The sequence below is a fragment of the Phyllobates terribilis genome, unplaced genomic scaffold (genome assembly GCF_046119375.1).
Source record: "Phyllobates terribilis strain yellow unplaced genomic scaffold, ASM4611937v1 Scaffold_11__3_contigs__length_659146591, whole genome shotgun sequence".
Classification (NCBI taxonomy): Eukaryota; Metazoa; Chordata; class Amphibia; order Anura; family Dendrobatidae; genus Phyllobates; species Phyllobates terribilis.
The window spans coordinates 602,610,696-602,630,097 of NW_027362771.1; the positions used below are offsets into that span (position 1 = coordinate 602,610,696).

The 19,402-nt window shown below is 44.9% G+C and overlaps 1 non-coding gene across 1 annotated transcript; it reads right to left on the reverse strand.

The window, feature by feature from the left end:
* Positions 1–340: 340 nt before the first annotated feature.
* TRNAW-CCA (transfer RNA tryptophan (anticodon CCA)) lies at positions 341–412 on the reverse strand. The gene has a single exon. It is a non-coding gene; the product is annotated as a tRNA-Trp (tRNA).
* Positions 413–19,402: the final 18,990 nt, after the last annotated feature.

Here is a 19,402-nt window from a genome sequence, read left to right on the forward strand (position 1 = left end):
CTCACAGACTGAAAAAGACATAAACAAGGATGAATGAACATCTTGATATTGGGAATGCAGGGATTTCCAGTTTAAAATTTAGTATCTAGTATTGAACCCTTTTTTATTATGGATTCAAAGATGACAATGCTATGATCAAAGAGAAAGGAGATCCCAAACTCACTCAAATATTCAATGTTTTGATTTCGTTTCCCGATGATTTTTCTCATCAAAAAATTGTTTATAAGATATTAATCTATAACATTCAACTAAAAGACCTCTTTTTTAGACACTGTGCTGACAGATAACAACACAGTTTCAATTTTAATCCAGACATGGGTTAAGTTATGAAAATGTTTTTTGACCCCGGCGTGATTTGAACACGCAACCTTCTGATCTGGAGTCAGACGTGCTACCATTGCGCCACAAATTCATATGAAACCTAACTTTCCGCCCATAATATAATTCACATGAAAAGTGCATGAAGAAATCGTGGCACACCTTCTCGAAATTTTCTACTTTTACTTTCAGACTGAAAAAGACATAAACAAGGACGAATGAACATCTTGATATTGGGAATGCAAGGATTTCCAGTTTAAAATTTAGAATTTACAGTCATGGCCAAAAGTATTGAGAATGACACCAAAATTATATTTTCACATGATCTGCTGGCCTCTGGTTTTTATTAGTGTTTGTCTGATGTTTATATCACATACAGAAATATAATTGCAATCATATTATGAGTACCAATAGGTTAGATTGACAGTTAGAATGAGTTAATGCAGCAAGTCAATATTTGCAGTGTTGCCCCTTCTTCTTCAAGACCTCTGTAATTCTCCCTGGCATGCTCTTAATAAACTTTTGGACCAAATCCTGACTGACAGCAGTCCATTCTTGCATAGTCAATGCTTGCATTTTGCCAGAATTTGTTGGTTTTTGTTTGTCCACCCGTCTCTTGATTAGTGTTGAGCCACCCCCGTAGTGTTCGAGTTCGGTTCGGTTCGTCGAACACCCGTGTGTTCGCCGAACTGTTCGTCGAACTGTTCATCGAACACCTTCGAACACCGTTAAAACCAATGGCAGGCAAACAAAAACACATAGAAACACATAGAAAACACCTTCAAAGGTGTCCAAAAGCTGACAAACTGCTCAGAAGACATAACTAACACATGGAAAAGTGACAAGTACATATAGTCATGCGAAAATAAAAGAGGTGGAGGAGTAAAAGGAGGGGGAGACACAGATATAGGCATGTCATGCCCTTCTAAAATCCAAAAAGTGAGAAGCCGACACGGCCAGTCCGCTCCTGCCCGTGCCACCTCCGTGTCGCCGGGTTTGTGCCAGAGCCGCGGTGAACCCTGACGGCCAGCCCCCCTCTCCCAATACTGGTGCCTGTCCGCTGGTGGGTCGAGCGAGCCCCCCTGTGGTGGAGGCAGCTCTAAGCTTTTTAATTTAAATTGTCTCTCTAATTTGAATGAATACACTTTAAATCCATTTACAAGGATCTATTGGAGGGCAAGTCTCATGCCAGCAGCCGCGGTAATTCCAGCTCCAGTAGCGTCCACTAAAGCTGCTGCAGTTAAAAAGCTTTTATAAGGATCGAGCTCGGCTGTCCACCGCAAGGCATCCTACTGCCAGTCCCAGCCCCTATGCCTTGGGGTGCCTCCTGATGCTCTTCACTAAGTATCCCATGGTCCCGAAGCATTTCCTTTGAAAAAATTAAGTGTCTAAACTACAGGTGGTGCAGATTGCTTAACAGCCGGGATAATCCGCTGACTAGCAGACACTGCTACTAGGCACAAAGTATTTCCTGGGCTAGATGCAGTTAAAAATTTGTAATTAGATACTCTCGTTGGATGCTGAGAAAGCATTCCATAGAGTCTCCTGGCACGCCATATATGATTCTCTTAAAAAGCTTGGGGTAGGGGTCTAGGGGACCCTTTTATAGCCAAAATCACGGCCCTGTATCGCAATACGTCACCTAGGCTGAAGATAAATGGAACTGTAGCACCCTGAGGGCTCGGTTGCTACAGACGTATTGCACCTCACCCAGAGGTGTGATATCTCACTCTCAGGTAAGGATGGAGTGTGGATCAGGACCCGACACCTGCATGCATTACACCACATTGCCGTGGGGCAAGGCGACCAATATGCCCCTGAGATGGGCACGACAGTCCCTGTACCTGGCTGGAGTGGGGGGAGGGAACACTGTGGAAGGGGAACCCTGTAGTGCAGGAGCAGGGAGGAAGCAGTTCCTGGGTGCATTGAGAAGGGAGTATAAAAGGTGGGCACCATCTTAGTTCAGTGCAGAGAAGTCTGAGCAGAAGTGGCAGGGAGCAGGGGCTCTGCATGAGCTCTGCTCCGGAGGCGGGCCTAGTAACAGAGGCCCAGGCCTGGAAGAGGGAGAAGGAAGGAAGAGGAGCGGAGAAGGCTCCAGGAACGAGGAATGAAGGGATCCCAGGGGTGCGGACGGGCAATTCGCCACCGCACGCCCGAATCCACCTGCATGGAGGGGTCAGGCCAAAGGGGGAGACCGGTCCCCGAACTAGTGGAGGCAGGAAACGACCCTCAGCTAGAAACCGGAGGCTCTGACATTTTATGTGGCGCAGCCCCTTGCTCCACCCGCTAGGAAGGCACCACATAGGGTCAGGGAAACTGGCGCCAAGTTTACCAAGAGGAGGCCCGAGGCAGCCGGACAGAAGTGTTGGTAAGAAAGGCCAGACAAAGGACACACAAAGGGGGTCCTGTGAAGCGCTCCAAAGTTATCTGGGAGTTGTCTGAGCCCCTCACCTGGTGAGCACAGTACGACGTGGGCAGCCGTTACCTGCAGACGTGGTCTGGATAATAAGAACTGTGAGTAAAGGCCCTGAACTGCATCACTGACTCCGTGTTGTTACTGCTGCTGCCCTGCACCATCACCCCCATCCTCCGCATACACTGCCCTGAGGCTATACTCCTCCCGTGGGGAGTTATGCTACGCTCTGCTGCACCCACAACACCAGCCTCAGCGGTCTGCCCTGTAGCGGCGGTTCACTCTGACCGCAATCCACGGGTGGCGTAGTCGGAAATTTAAACATCAAAACCACATAAATAGTTCCGCCACTGGTTTGACCGCCCTTAGCCACGGAACCGGGTCGCCGCCACGAAGACTACAACCACCAGCATCCACCAAAAAGGGTCCGGCTCCGGGTGTCCCAAGGCCCAGGGGGTGCGTCAGAACATTTTCATCACCTTTCACAATCACCAATGGGACAAGGCAGTGATGTCCTCTGTCCCCTCTCTTATACATCCTAGTGACGGAGCACCTGCTCTCATCAATTCGCCATAACCCCAATATTAGGTGGATTGAGGTGGGAGGCACCGAGTAAAAGTGCTCTCTATTTGCTGATGATGTCCTAGTATATATCACTCAATCACATATATCCATCCATGCTGTTATGGCTGAAATAGATCACTTTGTTACATGGTAAAATTTTAAAATCAATGCAGCGAAGTCTGAGGCCCTCGATGTCTCCCTCCCCAAATCCATATAGGATTCCATCCAGTCCAACTTTCCCTTTGCCTGGCCCTCACAGGGTATCAAATACTTAGGAATTCCTATTCATAGAGACCTCTCCCATCTATGTTATCTTAATTTTGGGCCCTTTATTGAACAACTCCATACAGACCACGGTTGGCAAGTTAGAACTGTAAGTTTCACTACGTGAACCACTGGTGTTTTGTGGAAAAGCACATGTACACTGCGTTCCAAATTATTATGCAAAAAGTGTTTAGGAGTGATAAGGGAAGAATTTGTCTGTTTGTCAGTTAAACTCATTGATGGTGATGTGTGTCAGGGCTCTTTATATCACTGTAAGCAATTGCAGACACCTGTGCTAATTAGTTTGGCAGGTGTGTCCAATGAAAGGCAAGACTACTTAAGAAGGCTCTCTCACATTATTAAGCAGCCTACATTTTCTGCCAAAATGGGAAAGAAAAAGGATGTGTCGGCTGCTGAGAAGCAACAAATTGTGGAGTGTTTAGGTCAAGGCATGACTACAATCAACATTGTGCGATGATCAGGATGAAGTGTCTTGGCAATCAAGAAGTATGTAGCTGATTCACAGTACACACGTGTGCGTGCTGATAAGGGCAAATTGAGGACTCTTTCCTACAGGCAATTACGTCAGGTTGAAAGAGCAGCGGCAAAAAAGCCTTGTCATAGCAGCAGACAAGTTTTTGAAGCTGCTTGTGCCTCCAACGTCCCCCGAACAACAAGATGCAGGGTCCTTCAGAGGTTTGCAGCTGTGCATGCGCCATCCTGTCGACCTCCTCTATCCACTTCACACAAGCAGAAACGGCTCCAGTGGGCCAAACATTACATGAAGACTGATTTCAAAACTGTTTTGTTCACGGATGAGTGCCGTGCAGCGCTCGATGGTCCAGATGGATGGAGTGGAGGATGGCTGGTTGATGGACACCCCACGCAAACACGGCTACAGCGCCAACAAGGAGGAGGTGGAGTAATGTTTTGGGCTGGAATCATGGGGAGAGAGATTGTCGGCCCCTTTAGGATCCCTGAAGGCGCTAAAGATGAACTCCATAATGTATGTGGATTTTCTCAAACAGCACTTCCTGCCATGGTTCAAGAAGAAGAACCGTGTATTTCACAGCAAGATCATTTTTCTGCATGATAATGCACCATCTCATGCTGCACATAAAACATCTGCATCTCTGGCTGATATGGGCATAAAAGGGGACAAACTTATGGTGTGACCCCCATGCTCCCCTGACCTCTACCCCATTCAGAACCTTTGGAGCATCATTAAAAGGAGTGTCTATGATGGCGGGAGGCAGTTCACATCTAAGCAACAGCTCTGGGAGGGTATTCTGTCCTCATGCAAAACAATTGAAGCAGAAACCATCCAAAACCTGACAAATTCAATGGACGAGAGAGTTCAGAAGCTCCTTTCGAACAAGGGGTCCTATGTGAAAATGTAACATCACCTAGAATAAAGTTTTGAGTTGAAAACTGTTTGATTTCAGTTTCTAACAACCTGCTAATGCTTATAATTTCAAAAATGACCATTTTTTTGGTCTTTATTAAAATGAAAAGGTTGATCGAAAAGTTTGGGGGATCTAAGAGTGTGGCAACCCAGTAGTCATGATTACTTCGAATTCTGACAATATGAGGGTCATGCTGCAGGTAGTGCAGCAAGAAGGCACTTATGTGCCTTGCGCATCTCGGAGCCCCAAAATTATTTTCCGGGCTAGATGCAGCTAAAAATTATTTTTAATTTTAAATCTGGTGAAGCTTTAGTATAGATGGCCTAATAGGATCAGTGCTGCACACTGCTACAAAGCCCAAATTATTTTCCAGTCAAGATACAGATAAACATGATTATTAATTTGAAAGCTTAAAACGGTTGGTAGGGTGATTTTAACCAATCATCAAGCTTTTACTCTCCCCAGGATGACACAGGGGTAGAAAAGTCGTTTCAGATCCATGATTTGTTCATCTTTATGAACATGAGTCTGTCTACATTATCAGTGGAGAGCCGCGTGCGCTTATCTGTCAGCACACCACCAGCAGCGCTGAACACACGTTCAGACAGAACGCTGGCTGCGGGACATGACAAGATCTCCAAGGCGTAAGTGGCTAGCTCCGGCCATTTATCCAGATTGGAAGCCCAAAAAGAGCAAGGGTCCAGTGACACAGTCGTGGCTTCAATGTTTACTTGGAGATACTCCTGTACCATCGTCTCTAGGCGTTGACTATGTGTCAGACTTCTTGTCTCCTGTGGCCTTGCAAAGGATGGGCTAAAAAAGTGGTGAAATGATTCCGCAAAATTGATGTTACCAGCAGATACTGTGGTTCTGTTACGGTTTGAGTGCTGAACACTTGACGGTCCCACGGTTGGCAAGTTGGAACTGTGAGATTCACTACGTGCACCACTGGTATTTTGTGGAAAAGCACATGTAAGATTCTGCAACAGTCTCTGCTGATACTCCTGCATGCGTGCATCCCTTTCTATGGCAGGAATAATTTCTGCAAATTTACTTTTGTACCGGGGATCTAACAGTGTGGCAACCCAGTAGTCAGGATTATTTCTAATTCTCACAATTCGAGGGTCATGTTGCAGGTAGTGCAGCAAGAAGGCACTCATGTGTGTTGCGCATCCAGGAGCACCAAGTCCCTGTTGTGTTGGTGGCGAGGTAACAATCATGCTTCCTTCCTCTGTCCTCTCCCCCCAACCTCGCACAACAGAAATGTGATCAAGGTCTCCCTCATCTGATGAGTCTTCCATCAGTTCGTCCTCCACTTCTTCCTGGGCTCCTGCACCTTCCTCACTAGTTTGGCTGCTACCATGCGCCCTGGTAAAACCATCTCCCCCACCCTCACATGCCTGCCGCCTTGGTGCTGCCGACCGTCTGGACCTTGCAGATGTTAGCCCTTCCGCATACAACTCCTCCTCCTCTACTTCCTCCACCTCCTCTTGTGCCACCACCTGACTCCGAATTCTGTTTAACATGTGCTCCAGCATGTAAATCACCGGAATAGTCATGCTGATAATGACATCGTCAGCACTAAACATCTTCGTTGCCATTTCAAAACTGTGCAGAAGGGTGCATAGGTCCCTGATCTGAGACCACTCCTCCAGCGTGATTTGCCCCACCTCTGAATCTCGTTGGCCCAGGCTATACGTCAGAACGTATTGCACCAGGGCTTGTCGGTGCTGCCACAGTCGCTGCAACATGTGCAGAGTTGAATTCCACCGGGTAGGCACATCGCATTTTAGCAGGTGAAGTGGCAGGCCCAACGACTTCTGTAGAGATGTAAGTCGCTGAGCTGCGGGATGCGAACGGCGTAAGTGAGCACACAGCGACCGTGCCCTCTGCAGAAGGCCATCTAGTCTGGGATAGTGGGCTAAAAATTGCTGGACAACCAGGTTCAACACGTGAGCCATACAAGGCACGTGTGTGACATTGCCCCGGCGAAGGGCCGCACCCAGGTTTGCAGCATTGTCGCACACGGCCTTCCCTGGTTTCAGGTCCAGTGGAGACAACCATTCATGAAATTGGTTCTCCAGAGCTGACCACAACTCCTCAGCTGTGTGACTCACATTTCCCAGACATTTCAATGTAAAAACCACCTGATGACGTTGAGCCCTACTGCCAGCATAGTAAGGAGGTGTGCAGGATCCCTTCTGCGCAGTTAGAAAGCTTGTGGCATGACCAGACAGGCTTTGGGTGCAGGTGGAAGACCGAGAGGAGGTTGAGGAGGCAGAAGCAGTGGAGGAACTTTGACATAAAGAGGATTGACGCACAACTCGTGGGGACGGCAAGACTTGGACAGCAGCCCCTTGTCCTGCTGTCACCATAGTTACCCAGTGCCCAGTCAGCGACATGTAACGCCCCTGTCCATGCCTACTCGTCCAAGTGTCTGTGGTGAAATGCACCCTGTCACACATAGAGTTTCTCAAAGAAGCGGTGATGTTATGTGCGACATGCTGGTGGAGCGCAGGCACACCTTTCTTTGAGAAGTAGTGCCGACTGGGCATCTGGTACTGGGGCACTGCGACGGACATAAGGTCTCGAAAATCCTCTGTGTCCACCAGGCGGAAAGGCAGCATTTCTGTAGCCAAGAGCTTGCGGATGGTGAAATTCAACCTCTTAGCTTTCTCATGGCTAGGAGGAAATGGTCTTTTACTTGTCCACATCTGCGGGACCGAGGGCTGGCTATTGTGCTTAGACGGGGTTGATAAGGGTGTCCCTGGCAAACTGCCGGTCTGTGAGGAAGATGCAGGCGGACATGTTAGGTTGCCTTGATCCAAAGGTGGTGCTATCGATGTCGGACAGCGCTCAACACCAGCTGGTGTTACCACCTCCAAAGAAATTGATGACCTGCCAATCACGCTGGCTGTTGCGGGTAAAGAGGTGGCAGGTCTGCGCCCCAAAACAGGTGTGACTGCAGTCCCCCCAGTCATAGAGGATGAAGAGGCCGCGGATGCACAAGATATGGCAGACGGTGGTTGGCCCGGCCGGCTAGGCCGCATTGTAGCACACTGAGCTTCCCACTGCAACTTATGCTTCATGTCCATGTGCCGGTTCATGCATAAAGTACTCAAACTATGTATTTTTTGGCCTCTACTTAGCTTTTGCTGACAAATGTTACAGATAACACGAGTTGGGTCATCTTTATCGATCTGAAAAAATGCCCAGGCTATGCAAGGCTTAGCACCCATGCGACCTGAAGAGCCACCACGACTTGTGGTGAGAGGCAGAGTTGTGTTTGAGGATGCAGTTGTTGACGTGCTTCCAGTACTACGTCTCTGTCCAAGAAGGCGCAACCTGACCTCGTCGTCACTAGCATCTTCCTCCATCTCCTCTGCTGACCTCATCTCTTGGCTGACTGTGGGTTGACAGTAAGTGGGATCTCCGACCTCATCATCATCACCCTGTGCGTTATCACACCCGTCGTCCTCAGAGCCAACCTGTTCCTGCCCTGACAAAAAACTAAAGTTGTCGCTCCAATCAGGTATTTGAGTCTCATCATCGTCTTCCTCATTGTCTCCACCAACAGGAGTTACAGTTTGGGAATGAGGGTCTACATTATGGTCAGAACCTTCTGAGTCTGGTCCTGGATCCGACTCATAAAGATTCTGGGCATCAGTGCAGATCATTTCCTCGTCTGGATTCACAGAAGCGCTGGAGTCGACCTCTGATTCCCAGGCTATAGTATGAGTAAACAGCTCTGCAGACTCAACCATCTGTTCTACCTCATACTCAGACGGGCAGCTGGAGATTTGGGAGCTGTGAGGAAGCAAGTGCGATTGGGGTGACACCTTTGAGGACTGGAGTATTTGTGATGTTGAAGTTGATGTGGAGGAGAGCCCACTTAAAGGAGCACTTGATATCCGTTGAAGCACCTGCTGTTTTTGTGCCTCATCTGGAATTTGTAGCGATTGGCGTGGCCGTAAGAAAGGGATCTTATCACATTGTCCGCTAAAAGAAGTAGACATTTTAGTTTGGCTGGAAGATGGTCTTTCTTCTGCAGATGTTACTGTTGCTTTAACACCTACCCCACGGACACAACCTTTTTTCCCCTTCCCAACACGCCTATTCCCCTTTCCACCAGCAGCAGGCCTTTTTCCACTCATTTTGGTGGTTAACTAATTCACAACTCTGGAGTTGTTTGCACAAAAAAACAATGGATGGTAACCGAGCAGAGCTGAGTGGCCAAACTGTGGTATTAGGCCAAAACTATTGGCTGGGTTAGATGCAGAAAAAAATTATTTTAAATTTGCAACCTGATGGAGGTCAGTATAGATGGATTAATAGAACAAGACCCACACACAGCTAGAAGCCCAATATTTTTTCAGAGGTAGATGCAGGAAAAAAATATATTCAGTTTGCAACCTGATGGAGGTCAGTATAGATGGACTAATACAACAAGTCCCACACACAGCTAGAAGCCCAAATATTTTTTCAGAGGTACTGTAGATGAAGATAAAAATTAGTTTTAATTTGCAACCTGATGGAAGTCAGTATAGATGGACTAATAGAGAAAGTCTGACACACTACAAGAAGGCCAAATATTTTTTCAGAGGTAGATGCAGAAAAAAATATATTCAGTTTGCAACCTGATGGAGGTCAGTATAGATGGACTAATAGAGAAAGTCCGACACACTACTAGAAGGCCAAATATTTTTTCAGAGCTAGATGCAGAAATAAATTATATTCAGTTTGCAACCTGATGGAGGTCAGTATAGATGGATTAATAGAACAAGTCCCACACACAGCTAGAAGCCCAATATTTTTTCAGAGGTAGATGCAGAAAAAAATATATTCAGTTTGCAACCTGATGGAGGTCAGTATAGATGGACTAATACAACAAGTCCCACACACAGCTAGAAGCCCAATATTTTTTCAGAGGTAGATGCAGAAAAAAATATATTCAGTTTGCAACCTGATGGAGGTCAGTATAGATGGACTAATACAACAAGTCCCACACACAGCTAGAAGCCCAAATATTTTTTCAGAGGTACTGTAGATGCAGATAAAAATTAGTTTTAATTTGCAACCTGATGGAAGTCAGTATAGATGGACTAATAGAGAAAGTCCGACACACTACTAGAAGGCCAAATATTTTTTCAGAGCTAGATGCAGAAAAAAATTATATTCAGTTTGCAACCTGATGGAGGTCAGTATAGATGGACTAATAGAGAAAGTCCGACACACTACTAGAAGGCCAAATATTTTTTCAGAGCTAGATGCAGAAAAAAATTATATTCAGTTTGCAACCTGATGGAGGTCAGTATAGATGGATTAATAGAACAAGACCCACACACAGCTAGAAGCCCAATATTTTTTCAGAGGTAGATGCAGAAAAAAATATATTCAGTTTGCAACCTGATGGAGGTCAGTATAGATGGACTAATACAACAAGTCCCACACACAGCTAGAAGCCCAATATTTTTTCAGAGGTAGATGCAGAGAAAAATATATTTAGTTTGCAACCTGATGGAGGTCAGTATAGATGGACTAATACAACAAGTCCCACACACAGCTAGAAGCCCAAATATTTTTTCAGAGGTACTGTAGATGCAGATAAAAATTAGTTTTAATTTGCAACCTGATGGAGGTCAGTATAGATGGACTAATAGAGAAAGTCCGACACACTACCAGAAGGCCAAATATTTTTTCAGAGCTAGATGCAGAAAAAAATTATATTCAGTTTGCATCCTGATGGAGGTCAGTATAGATGGATTAATAGAACAAGACCCACACACAGCTAGAAGCCCAATATTTTTTCAGAGGTAGATGCAGAAAAAAATATATTCAGTTTGCAACCTGATGGAGGTCAGTATAGATGGACTAATACAACAAGTCCCACACACAGCTAGAAGCCCAATATTTTTTCAGAGGTAGATGCAGAAAAAAATATATTCAGTTTGCAACCTGATGGAGGTCAGTATAGATGGACTAATACAACAAGTCCCACACACAGCTAGAAGCCCAAATATTTTTTCAGAGGTACTGTAGATGCAGATAAAAATTAGTTTTAATTTGCAACCTGATGGAGGTCAGTATAGATGGACTAATAGAGAAAGTCCGACACACTACTAGAAGGCCAAATATTTTTTCAGAGCTAGATGCAGAAAAAATTATATTCAGTTTGCAACCTGATGGAGGTCAGTATAGATGGATTAATTGAACAAGACACACACACAGCTAGAAGCCCAATATTTTTTCAGAGGTAGATGCAGGAAAAAAATATATTCAGTTTGCAACCTGATGGAGGTCAGTATAGATGGACTAATACAACAAGTCCCACACACAGGTAGAAGCCCAAATATTTTTTCAGAGGTACTGTAGATGCAGATAAAAATTAGTTTTAATTTGCAACCTGATGGAGGTCAGTATAGATGGACTAATAGAATGATTCTATGCCCAAAAGATTTTACTTCACTAGGTGCAGTAAAAAAATTGGTATTCTATACACAGGTGGTATATCTTGCAACACAGATAGGCTACTCCACTGACTAACACACTCTGCAATAGGCCAAAAAGGATTAGCTTTGCTAGATTCAGCCAAATGCTGTGAAAAAAACTTGCACAGCACTGGCACAGACCTGCCTGGCAAAAACTGATAGGAACTGATGTAACCTAGTCCTGAAAAGGACTCCAATTACAATTAGTCTTTACTCCCACAACCTATCTATTTAAGAGCACAGACCTCCCTGATAAAAGTCGTAGGAAATGCTGTAACCTAGTCCTTAAAAGGACTGCAATCACAACTATTCCCTACTCCCAAGCTATCTGTATATTTGTGCGAAAATTGGCTTGAAATTAACAAGGTATAGCGCACACAGCAACAGCGGTGCCGTCTAACACGCAGCTGCAGCAGTGAGAAAATGGTGGCGACGGGGAAAATGGCTTGGTCTTATAGGGCAAGGACATGTGACATACACTGCCAATGACACATGCCCTTGCTTGTGTGAAAAAAAGCACTTCGCTCCGTGTGTGCGCTGCTGATAGGCTGACAGATTGCACCTCCCCACTGCAAATGCGGGAAAGAGAAAAAAAAATGGAGATCTTCATTGTTCCTGCAGAGATCCATCCCCTGCCCCTCCCCCACCCCGCTGTACACTCAAACTGCGTATTAACATTAATTTTCATCATTACTGAGAAAAAATCCAGTTATGATTTTGGTGCACGAACAGTTATCGAACATAACCTCGAACAGCCGAATTTTTCTCAAATTGTTCGTGTTCGCCGAACGGCTCGAACACCGGCCAAAACAGCTCGAATTTGAGATTGGCGAACAGTTCGAGTAGAACAACGCTCATCTCTACTCTTGATGATTGACCACAAGTTCTCAATGGGATTAAGATCTGGGGAGTTTCCAGGCCGTGGACCCAAAATCTCTATGTTTTGTTCCATGAGCCATTTAGTTATCACCTTTGCTTTATGGCAAGGTGCTCCATCATGCTGGAAAAGGCATTGTTGGGCGCCAAACTGCTCTTGGACGGTTGGGAGAAGTTGCTCTTGGAGGACATTCTGGTACCATTCTTTATCCATGGCTGTGTTTTTAGGCAAGACTGTGAGTGAGCCGATTCCCTTGGCTGAGAAGCAACCCCACACATGAATGGTTTCAGGACGCTTTACAGTTGGCATGAGACAAGACTGGTAGTAGTGCTCACCTCTTTTTCTCCGAATAAGCTGTTTTCCAGATGTCCCAAACAATTGAAAAGGGGATTCATCAGAGAAAATGACTTTGCCCCAGTCCTCAGCAGTCCACTCCCTGTACCTTTTGCAGAATATCAGTCGGTCCCTGATGTTTTTTCTGGAGAGAAGTGGCTTCTTTGCTGTCCTCCTTGAAACCAGCCCTTGCTCAAAGAGTCTCCGCCTCACAGTGCATGCAGGAGCACTCACACCAGCCTGCTGCCATTCCTGAGCAAGCTCGGCACTATTGGTAGTCCGATCCTGCAGCTGAATCAGTTTTAAGATACGGTCCTGGCACTTACTGGTCTTTCTTGGGCACCCTGGAGCCTTTTTGACAACAATGGAAGCTCTCTCCTTGAAGTTCTTGATGATGCAATAGATTGTTGACTGAGGTGCAATCTTTGTAGCTGCGATACTCTTCCCTGTTAGGCCATTTTTGTGCAGTGCAATGATGGCTGCACGTGTTTCTTTAGAGATAACCATGGTTAACTGAAGAGAAACAATGATACCAAGAACCAGCCTCCTTTTAAAGTGTCCAGTGATGTCATTCTTACTTAACCATGACTGATTGATCGCCAGCCCTGTCCTCATCAACACCCACACCTGTGTTAATGGATCAATCACTAAAACAATGTTAGCTGCTCCTTTTAAGGCAGGACTGCAATGATGTTGAAATGTGTTTTGGGGGTTAAAGTTCATTTTCTGGGCAAATATTGACTTTGCAAGTACAGTAATTGCTGTTAAGCTGATCACTCTTTGACATTCAGGAGTATATGCAAATTGCCACTACAAAAAATGAAGCAGTAAACTTTGGAAAAATTACTATTTGTCTCATTCTCAATACTTTTGGCCATGACTGTAGTACTGAACCCATTTTTCTTATGGATTCAAAGATGACAATGCTATGATCAAAGTGAAAAGAGATCCCGTAGTGCAATAAATATTCAATGTTTTGATTTCGTTTCCCGGTGATTTTTCTAATCAAAGTATTGTTGATAACATATTATTCTATAACATTTAACTAAAAGGCACTTTTTTAGACACTGTGCTGACTGATGACAACATAGTTTAAAGATTAATCCAGACATACTTTAAGATAAGAAGAAGTTTTTTGATCCAGACATGATTTGAACACACAACCTTCTGATCTGGAGTCAGACGTGCTACCGTTGCGCCACAAGGTCATAAGATAATACACTTTCTGCCCATAATTCACATGAAAAGTGCATGAAGAAATCGTGCACACCTTCTCCAAATTTGCTACTTTTACTCACAGACTGAAAAAGACATAAACAAGGATGAATGAACATCTTGATATTGGGAATGCAAGGATTTCCAGTTTAAAATTTAGAATCTAGTATTGAACCCTTTTTTCTTATGGATTCAGAGATGACAATGCTATGATCAAAGTGAAAAGAGACCCCGAAGTGCATTAAATATTCAATGTTTTGATTTCGTTTCCCGATGATTTTTCTCATCAAAGAATTGTTTATAAGATGTTACACTATAACATTCAACTAAAAAATGCTTTTTTTAGACACTGTGCAGATAGACAGCAACACAGTTTAAATTTTAATCCAGACATGTATTAAGATATGAAGAATTTTTTTGAACCTGACGTGATTTGAACACGCAACCTTCTGATGTGGAGTCAGACGCGCTAACGTTCCACCACAACGTCATATGAAAAGTAACTTTCCTCCCATAATTCACATGAAAAGTGCATGAAGAAATCGTGCACACCTTCTCCAAATTTGTTACTTTTGCTCACAGACTGAAAAAGACATAAACAAGGATGAATGAACATCTTGATATTGGGAAGGCAGGGATTTCCAGTTTAAAATTTAGAATCTAGTAATGAATCCTTTTTTCTTATGGATTCAAAGATGACAATGCTATCATCAAAGTGAAAGGAGATCCCGACGTGCCTTAAAAATATTCAACGTTTTAATTTCGTTTACCGATGATTTTTCTCATCAAAGTATTGTTGATAATATATTAATCTATAACATTTAACTAAAAGACTCTTTTTTAGACACTGCGCTGACTGATAGCAACATAGTTACCAATTTCAGTTTTAATCCAGACATGAGTTAAGTTTTGAAAAATTGTTTTGACCTTAATGTAATTTGAACACCCAACCTTCTGATCTGCAGTCAGATATTCTACCATTGTGCCATGAGCTCATATGATAAAAAACTTTTCGCCCATAATTCACATGAAAAGTGCATGAAGAAAACGTGCACACCTCGAAATTTGCTACTTTTGCTCACAGACTGAAAAAGACATAAACAAGGACGAATGAACATCTTGATATTGGGAATGCAGGGATTTCCAGTTTAAAATTTAGAGTCTAATAATGAATAGTGTTGAGTGAACATGCACGACACTGCTCGGTACTCGCCTGAGCATCACGCTACTCGGGATGTTCGGCGAGCACCGAGCATTTCCGGGTTACTCGGGCGGGAGCTCGGGTCTCCGCCCTGCATGTTTGGCGCTCTTTAAATAGCCAATGAACATGCAGGGATTGCCAGCCAGTCACTGTAATGCTGCAGCCATGTTAGTTGTGGCCATTACAGTGATTGGCTGGCCGCACAGCGTCACCTCGAGTATTTAAAATCGGGCGTCGCCATCTTGGACACAGTCGCTCCGGATTAGACAGTGTAGGGACAGTGCTGCTGATTTAGGGAGAGATATAAACTGAAAAATAGTTAGTGTAGGGTCTGTAAAGGCTGCCAGAACAAACAAACAGTCCGTTTCAGGACTAATATCCATCCCAGATACCAGGCAGGCAGGCTGTATAGGAGACACAGTGGTTATACCAGCAAACGCTGCATTACAGTCCTGTGTGCCCCTGTTGCTGAAATTGCTGGACTTAGCACCAGGTGTCGGGGGCCAGGAAAAATCCTTTTTTTTCATCTAAATCCTCCTTTTTTTTCCCTCCTTCACATTGTACAAATACCCGTCTTATTAACCTTTTGGTGTGTCCCCCACCCAAAAAAAGAGTGTCTCTGATTTTTCAGACACAAATATAACTGTTGAAAATAGTCTGGTGTAGGCTAGAGAAACAGAAGTGATGTTTTGCACTTCCACGGTTCAAACCTCTGTATTATCCAGTTTTGGGCCATTTGTATCTAAAAAAAAAACAGTTTGAGTGTGTCGCTCACTGTTCAGCCGCAAATCTATATATTTAAAAAAGTCTGGTATACCCCAGTAAATAATAACTGTGGTTTTGCCATCCCGTGGTAAAAAATCTCTATTGTTCAGCTTTTGGTAGTTTTTTCCGTAAAGAAAAACAGTAGTGTCTCCTGACAAAAATATATCTGTTGAAAATAGTCTTGTGTAGGCCCAACATTCCAGTGTGGTTTCGCAGTTCCACGGGTCAAATCACTGTACTATCCAGTTTTGGGCCTTTGGTATCTAAAAAAAAAGCAGTTTGAGTGTGTCGCTCACTGTTCAGCCGCAAATATCTCTATTTAAAAAAGTGTTGTATACCCCAGTAAACAATAACTGTGGTTTTGCTATCCCACGGTAAAAATCTCTATTATTCAGCTTTTGGTAGTTTTTCCGTAAAGAAAAAGAGTAGTGTCTCCTGACTGTTGTGACACAAAAATATATCTGTTGAAAATAGTCTTGTGTAGGCCCGACATCCCAGTGTGGTTTTGCAGTTCCACGGGTCAAATTGCTGTACTATTCAGTTTTGGGCCTTTGGTATCTAAAAAAAAAGCAGTTTGAGTGTGTCGCTCATTGTTCAGCCGCAAATATCTCTATTTAAAAAAGTGTTGTATACCCCAGTTAACAATAACTGTGGTTTTGCCATCCCACGGTAAAAATCTCTATTATTCAGCTTTTGGTAGTTTTTTCCGTAAAGAAAAACAGTAGTGTCTCCTGACTGTTGTGACACAAAAATATATCTGTTGAAAATAGTCTTGTGTAGGCCCGACATCCCAGTGTGATTTCACAGTTCCACGGGTCAAATCGCTGTACTATCCAGTTTTGGGCCTTTGGTATCTAAAAAAAAAGCAGTTTGAGTGTGTCGCTCACTGTTCAGCTGCAAATATCTCTATTTAAGAAAGTGTGGCATACCCGAGTAAACAATAATTGTGGTTTTGCCATCCCACGGTAAAAAATCTCTATTATTCAGCTTTTGGTAGTTTTTTTCTGTGAAGAAAAACAGTAGTGTCTCCTGACTGTTGTGACACAAAAATATATCTGTTGAAAATAGTCTTGTGTAGGCCCGACATCCCAGTGTGGTTTTGCAGTTCCACGGGTCAAATTGCTGTACTATTCAGTTTTGGGCCTTTGGTATCTAAAAAAAAAGCAGTTTGAGTGTGTCGCTCATTGTTCAGCCGCAAATATCTCTATTTAAAAAAGTGTTGTATACCCCAGTAAACAATAATTGTGGTTTTGCCATCCCACGGTAAAAATCTCTATTATTCAGCTTTTGGTAGTTTTTTCCGTAAAGAAAAACAGTAGTGTCTCCTGACTGTTGTGGCACAAAAATATATCTGTTGAAAATAGTCTTGTGCAGGCCCGACATCCCAATGTGGTTTCACAGTTCCACAGGTCAAATCGCTGTACTATCCAGTTTTGGGCCTTTGGTATCTAAAAAAAAGCAGTTTGAGTGTGTCGCTCACTGTTCAGCCGCAAATATCTCTATTTAAAAAAGTGTGGTATACCCCAGTAAACAATAACTGTGGTTTTCCTCTTCCACGGTTCTAATCTACCCTTTATTACCCTTTTTCCATTGATAGTGCAAGTGTAAGCTATTTTACTTCATTTACGATGGGCAAGGTGCGTGGCAAGGGATGTGGAAGTGGACGTTCTGGTGATGGTTCGTGCAGAGGACGGGGCCGTGGCCAAGGTAAAAATGTGCCACAGCCAACAGTCACATCTTCTCGCTCCCACTTCTTGACCGAATTACTAGGGAAGCACAGAACAACACCAGTATTGAGAACTGATTAGTGTGAACAGGTTATTAATTGGATGGCAGATAATACTTCCAGTTACCTGGGCACCACCACCTCTGGTCTGTCTTCCACATGGTCAACTCTTAGTAGCCGTGAGTCTCGACCGCATACTCCTCCTCACCCTGATGCTCCTTCCTCCCACCATGCCGAGTGTCGTCAGACAGCAAGTGATCCCACACTTGGACACTCTGAAGAGCTGTTCACTGGTCCATTTCCATATTTGGGCCCCTCGCCTGATACGCTTGAAGTGGTGGAAGAGGAGATCCCATGTTACGATGCCCAAATATTTGAACAGCCACGGCCACAGGAAGTCGACGTTGGCAATCTGTCACAAGAGGTGGACGATGATGAGACACAATTGCCAGGAAGTGAGGAGGAGGATCTTGGTGCGCAAGTGGAAGAGGAGGAGGTGGTGGATGATCTAGTAACTGACCCAACGTGGAAGGAGGACATGCAGAGTGAGGCCAGCAGCACACAGGGGGAGGGAGGCACAGTACCCCAACAGGCAGGAAGAAGCAGTGTGGTGGCCGCAGACAGAAGGCAGGCAACCGTTCCCCGTAACACCAACACAAGGGACGTTGCCAGTACAAGCAGTAGGTCTTCCAGAGTCTGGAATTTTTTTAAAGACTCTGCTGATAACCCCAAAATGGCCATATGTTCCACCTGCCATGCCAGCATCAGCAGGGGTGACAAAACTACCAGCCTGACCACCACCAGCATGATCAGGCACATGGCAGCAAAGCACCCGACTTTGTGGGGCGAAACCCAGGGTCCACGACCAGTGTTAGTGGGTGTCACCACTGCATCTTCCACTGTTGTGCGTGCAATAGAACCCCCTGTTGTGTGTACAAGGCAATCCCCTGTCCATACTGCATGTAAAGATGCCCCCTCCTCTCAGTCTTCACTTGTTATGGCAGTTTCTCAAGAAACAGCATCAACGTCCACGTCCACGTCCCACCGTAGCGTTCAATTGTCCATATCTCAGACCTTTTAACGAAAGCAGAAATTCGCAGCTAATGCCCCACAGGCCACAGTCCAAAATTCGCACATTTCACGACTGCTTGCGTTGGAAATGCTGCCTTTTAGGCTGGTGGAGACGGAATCCTTCTGCAATATTATGGCGGTGGCCGTCCCACGGTACTCGGTCCCCAGTCGACACTATTTTGCCCAGTGTGCCATCCCCGCACTACACAAGCACGTGTCCCAAAGCATCTGCCGTGACTTCAACAACGCAGTTACTGTGAGGTCCACCTGACAACGGACACGTGGACAAGTGCTTGTGGCCAGGGATGGTACATCTCTCTGACGGCACACTGGGTAAACATAGTGGAAGCCGGGACCCAGTCGGACCTTGGGACGGAACACATCCTCCCCACACCGAGGATTGCGGGCCCTATGTCAGTCAGAGTTGCCCCACAGTGTACAGCTCCTGCGCATCCTCCTCCTCCTCCTCCTCATGTTCAGCCTCCATCTCAGATATCACCACATCAGTTATAAGCTGGAAGCATTGCAGTACTGAATCCGCCAAGTGGCAACAGGCTGTGCTGAAACTCATAAGCTTAGGTGATAAACCTCACACTGCTTGTGAGTTGTGGACAGCTGTGAAAGAGCAGGCAGATCTGTGGCTGAGACCGCTGAACCTACATCCCGGCATGGTCGTGTGTGACAATGGCCGTAACCTGGGGGCGGCTCTGAGGCAAGGTGAGATCACACACCTACCATGCCTGGCTCATGTGCTTAACCTC